The sequence below is a fragment of the Myotis davidii genome, unplaced genomic scaffold, assembly GCF_000327345.1.
Source record: "Myotis davidii unplaced genomic scaffold, ASM32734v1 scaffold464, whole genome shotgun sequence".
In the NCBI taxonomy this organism is placed as follows: domain Eukaryota; kingdom Metazoa; phylum Chordata; class Mammalia; order Chiroptera; family Vespertilionidae; genus Myotis; species Myotis davidii.
The window spans coordinates 42,478-48,444 of NW_006295287.1; the positions used below are offsets into that span (position 1 = coordinate 42,478).

Below are 5,967 nucleotides of genomic sequence, written 5' to 3' on the forward strand. Positions count from 1 at the left end.
CTTTAGGTGTGTGGTTACCTGAACCCTTGACATAGGACAAATGAACGGCCTCTCCTTACATTGGAGGTTGAAAATCCAGAAGAAAAACACACACACACACACACACCCCACGCCACCCCGAAACTGAGCCCCTACCTCACACCACACAGGATCACTGCTAGATGTATTCAAGGACAGTTTACAAGGGGGAAAGCAGAGACAGTGGATAGGGCTTCTATAGTAGTGATGGCTTGGTGATATCTGTTTAGGTCCCTCAGCCAAAGACCATGAGGAAGAGCAGTAGTTGAACAAATTAGGGTTTATTTGGGGGAGGTTACTCATTTTTAATAAAAATTTTAATAAAAAATTTTATTGGTTGACTTAAGAGAGAGAGAGAAGAGGACAGAGAGACATCGGTTTGTTGTTCCACTTATTTATACATTCATTGCTTGATTCTTGTTTGTGCTCTGACTCGGTATCAAACCCACAACCTTGGCATTGATGGACAACTCTAACCAACTGAGCTACCCGGTCAGCCAACTTGGGTATATTGTCTATCTTCGGCTTCACACCCACCTGGAAGCTGACATCAGCTCAGGTGAGAAATGGTCCCAACAGCTGAGAGAACTGCCGTTGTCTCCCAGGTTTGTGCCCAGGGCAAAGGCAGTGCTGCTCCTCCTTGTCTCCGCCCTGCAGGAGACACAGATCAAACGTTATTACCGGAAATCCCGCCTCTCTCTTATCACAGCACAGCCAGCAATTTTCACGGGCTTGTGGGTATCAGAAACCCCCAGAGGGCTTTATTCCCAGATTTAGTAGGTTCAAGGTGGGGCTCCAAAATTTGCATTTCTTTTTGAAAAAATTTTTTTAATGTATTTTATTGATTTTTTACAGAGAGGAAGGGAGAAGGATAGAGAGCTAAAAACATTGATAAGAGAGAAACATCGATCAGCTAGCTGCCTCCTGCACATCCCCCACTGGGGATGTGCCCGCAACCAAGGTACATGCCCTTGACCGGAATCGAACCTGGGACCCTTCAGTCCGCAGGCCGATGCTCTAGCCACTGAGCCAAACCGGTCAGGGGTGAAAATTTTTTTTATGTATTGGAGAGAGAGAGAGAGAGAGAGAGAGAGAGAGAGAGAGAGAGAGCTTCAAGCATTTTTCTTAAGTGAGGCACTATTCTAGGCGTTTTATAATTATTCACTGAGGTCTCACTGGCTGCATCCCCTACCCTTAGATCCTCCCTCTATCACGACAGACTCTCTATCCTGCATGCACCCTCCTCTATGGACAGGTTCTCTATCCCTCAGAGATTCTTGTGGCCCCATCATTCCATTCCATATCAATTTTCTCTCTACTTTTGTGCCCTCCGAAATCTTCCCTCCTGCCCCCAAACTGTCCACTCTTCAAATTCCAGTGTTGGCTTTAAAATCATCCTCAGTCCACCCATCCATCCACCTACATATCTTTGCATTATCTACCCATCTGTCTATCTCCCAGTTGGTTCTGAGAACAGAGGTTTCTTGAACCAAACTTGAGGAACAAAAAGAAAAGCAAGGACATGTAGAAACAAAGATGTTACCACACAGGGGACCTGAACCTGAGTGGGTCTGCCCAGGGCCAACAGTAGTGTGGACTTCGTGCAGGAAAGATTTCACAATACAAGTCCAGGTGATTACGAGAGTTTGTTTATTAAAGCTGGTGGGCAGTGAAACAAGAAAAAGCTTACATAGAAGCAACAGGAGAGCCTTAGGCCAGGATGCTTTAGTTCACTAGGGGTTCTTAGAGTTAGGTTCAGTGGATTAGCCTGGGACAAGCTGGCACTGCCCATTTCTCCCCTGGTTGCAAGTCTTGTGGGGTCCCTTAGAGTTCAGGAAGTGCACACCTGTGGGGGAAGAGAGAGAGAATGGAAAGGGAGGGAGAGTATAGACTGGGTACTTTTTTTTTTTTTGAGTGTTTTTAAAGGCTGAGAATTTAGGGGAGGTCTAAGGGGAGATCTGAATAGAATGTTCATTCGCTTTTCCAGGTGTGCTCTTGCAGAGTCGTGGTCTCCACTGATTGGTCAGCGCCAGAGCAGGAGGTCATTAGTCATTGCAACTGGTGATGGCTACTTTTCTGGGCCTGGAACTGAAATACAACTGAGGCCTAGATGTTACTTCTAGGGAGATGACCTTCTGTGTCTGCTATAAATTGCTCCACCAGTTTGTTCCGCTATCTGTCTTTCCACATTCCACTTGCCAAGGAATTTTCCTAGTTTCTTACTATCCCCTCACAAAGAGGACATAGGTACAATTTTGCTCCCACATCCATAGCCTGCATCTGGGAGAACATACGAGAAGCTACTAAGAGTGGCAGCCCTGTGGGAGGACAACTGTGGGCCAGGAGAACTTTCACGGCTCTCGTGACCAATTCCCCACCGTGCAGTTATTAATGGTCAAATCCATATTAAATAAAATGAGGCCTATTCTCTTTTTGTAAAATGGGTTCCATTTTCTGATCTCTCCAGGAATGAGGCACTTTTCCCCCAAGTTCATCTGAGCCTCAGGTTGACGGCATGGAAATGAACCCTTTTTCCATTTACTGCTCTGTACTTCAGGTTGTCTCTGAAAAATGTCCCACCTATCTGGGCCTCTTTTTGTCCTCCCTGGAAAAATTGGCTTCAGCCTCATCTTCAGAGAAACATAAAAAAATAAAATAAAAAAGGCCATTGCTGGGTAGCTCAGTTGGTTAGGTCATCATTCCGATACACCTAGGTTTCAGGTTCAATTCTAATCAGGGGACATACAAGATCAACCAATGATGTATAAATAAGTGGAACAACAAATCAATGCTATTCTTTCTCTCCCTTCCTCTTTCTCTAAAAAAAATCCGTAAAAAACAAAGTAAACAAATAAATAAATATTTCAGTGAAGGATAACATTGCTTGAGAAAAATGCACAGATCAATAGGTTATCAGAAAGTGAGCGCTTTCCTGTGGGAGCCGCTGGGTAGAGAGGAGTGTGGCCTTCTCCTCTCCCCTCCGTGGCACGTGCGCATGTACTCTGAAAAGGGGGAAACATCTGGCAAAAATGTCACTTTGCCTGCTGTGTCCAAGGCTCCCATTCGACCAGATATTGTGAATTTTGTTCACGCCAACTTGTGCAAAAATAATAGACAGCCTTTTGCTGTCAGTGAATTGGCAGGTCATCAAATCAGTGCTCTGCCAGTCCTGGGGTCCTGGCAGAGCTGTGGCTCGAATTCCCAGAGTCCGAGGTGGTGGAACTCATCATTCTGGCCAGGGTGCTTTTGGAAATATGTGTCGTGGGGGCCACATGTTTGCACCAACCAAGACCTGGCGCCATTGGCACTGCAGAGTAAACACAACACAGAAATGATATGCCATCTGCTCTGCTCTCACTGCCTCAGCCTTACCAGCACTGGTCATGTCTAAAGGTCACCGTATTGAGGAAGTTCCTGAACTTCCTTTGGTGGTTGAAGATAAAGTTGAAGGCTACAAGAAAACCAAGGAGGCTGTTTTGCTTCTTAAGAAACGTAAGGCCTGGAATGATATGAAAAAGGTCTACGCCTCTCAGCGAATGAGGGCTGGCGCGGGCAAAATGAGAAACGTCGTCGTATCCAGCGCAGGGGACCTTGCATCATCTATAACGAGGACAACGGTAGAGACTTGCACCTGGAGGGCATGTGGGCCGTTTCTGCATTTGGACTGAAAGTGCTTTCCACAAGTTAGATGAGCTGCATGGCACTTGGCGTAGAGCTGCCTCCCTCAAGAGTAACTACAACCTTCCCATGCACAAGATGCTCAATACAGGCCTTAGCAGAATCTTGAAAAGGCCAGAGATCCAAAGAGCCCTCTGAGCACCGCACAAGAAGATTCACTGCGAAGTCCTGAAGAAGAATCCACTGAAAAGCCTGAGAATCACGTTGAAGCTAAACCCATAGGCAAAGACCATGAGCCAGAACACCATTCTTCGTCAGGCCAAGAACCACAAGCTTCGGGTGGATAGAGCAGCAGCAGCAGCAGCACTAGAAGCCCAATCAGGTGACAAGGGGGTTCCAGGCCAGAAGCCTGTGGTCGGGAAGAAAGGAAAGAAGGCTGTTGGCCTTAAGAAGCAGGAGCCTTCGGTGGGAAAAAGGCTGCAGCTACCAAGAAACCAGCAGGTGAGAAGAAGCCGGCAGAAAAGAAACCCACCACAGAAGAAAGAAGCCGGCGACATAAACTTACATTTGTTTATCCCATAACGGTCAGATCACTGTGGACAGCTAATTTTGAATAAAAATATGATCAAAGGCAATGAGAGGGAAAAAAAAGAAAGTGAGCACAGAATATTTCCAGCAACACAGAAGCTCCCTCATGGCAGCTTCCATTCTCGACCAAAGGTAATCATTATCCTGCCTTCTAATACTACAGGTTTGTGTTGCCTGGTTTTGAACTTTACATGCATAGAATCATAGACAGTGTCTTCCTTTGTGTTTGCTTTCTTTCATTCACCATTGTTTGTAAGAGTCATCCCTCTTGCCTTAGCAATGGTCTGTCTGTATTCTGATGTCGGTGTAGTTTGCCATTACATGATATAGCACCATTAATCTATCCAGTCTCATTGGTGTGAGTCTAGATTGGTTCTGGCTTGGATTATTACAAACAATGATGCTATGAACATTCTTGTGCCTGTCTTCTGACACACACAAATATATGTACATTTCTGTTGGTATATTCCTATGAGTGGAATTTCTAGGCCATGGAGGAGGCATTTGCTTAAATTTAGTAGATAATGCTTAATAGATTTCCAAAGTTATTTTACTTCATATCCTCACCAAAATTTAGCAGTGTCTGTCTTAATTTTAGCCATGTGGATGGGTATGTAGATGAAGATCATTGTGGGCCTGTATTTTCCTCATAACCAGTGGAAATGAACACATTTTCCATTCATTATGGTCCACTTTATTTTATTTATTTCCCACACCCACCCAACTAGGTATCAAACTGAAAAACTAGGTATGTGCCCTGATCCAGAATCAAACCTGAAACTTTTTGGTGTACTGGACGAGGCTCCCAGCAACTGAGCCACCTGGCCAGGACATTATAATCTACTGTAAATCTCCCCCGACCCTCTGTTATATTGTAGAGATTATATCTATGTAGGGATTACACATAGATTTTGTTAGACTTTTTTCCCTCCTAAAGTATTTGATATTATTATCGATTGTGTCAGTTTTAGCAAATTTGTTTCCTGTTTGTGGCTGGAGTATAATAAAAAATAATAATCTGTTCTTATTGACTTATATCCAGGAACCTTGTCAAATTTTCTCATTACTGCTAAATAATTATGCATCTATAAACTCTTTTGGGTTTTCTACCTAAACAGTCATGTCATTTGTAAAAAAATGATAGTGATAGTTCTGTATCTTTCTTTCTAATTCATATACCTTTTATTTCCTTTTCTCTCTTGATTGCATCTTTATTTCCTTACTAGAGGCCCGGTGCAAGAATTTGTGCACTGGTAGCGTTCAGCCGACCCACCCACATTGGGGCCAATCAGTCTGGGCTGGCCAGGGAGGAGGGGATGAGGGAGGTTGGCGGCTGGTCCACCCTGAGCAGGGTGTGGAGGGGTCTATTGGGGGTGGGGCCAGCTGGGGGGGGAAACTCTGGGGTCGAGGAGACAATTTGCATATTACCCTTTTGTTATATAGGATTGAATGGACCTTTACTATAGTGTTGAAAGAAGTGGTGAGAACTAGATGATTGTCTCATTCCCAGTAACAGGAGAAAATCTTTCAACATTTCAACATCAAACATAATGTTTCCTACAGGATTATTCTGCAGATACCCTTCATCAAATTAAGGAATTCTCTCTCTTCCTCATTTCTTTTTCTTTCTTTCTTTTTTTCTTTCTTTCTTTTTTTCTTTCTTTCTTTTTTTCTTTCTTTCTTTCTTTCTTTCTTTCTTTCTTTCAATTTTTCTTTCTTTCTTTCTTTCTTTCTTTCTTCCTT

At 43.9% G+C, this 5,967-nt stretch overlaps 1 pseudogene; it reads left to right on the plus strand.

The window, feature by feature from the left end:
• Window positions 1–2,997: 2,997 nt before the first annotated feature.
• On the plus strand, window positions 2,998–4,258 carry LOC102762665 (annotated as a pseudogene).
• The last annotated feature ends 1,709 nt before the right edge of the window (window positions 4,259–5,967 follow it).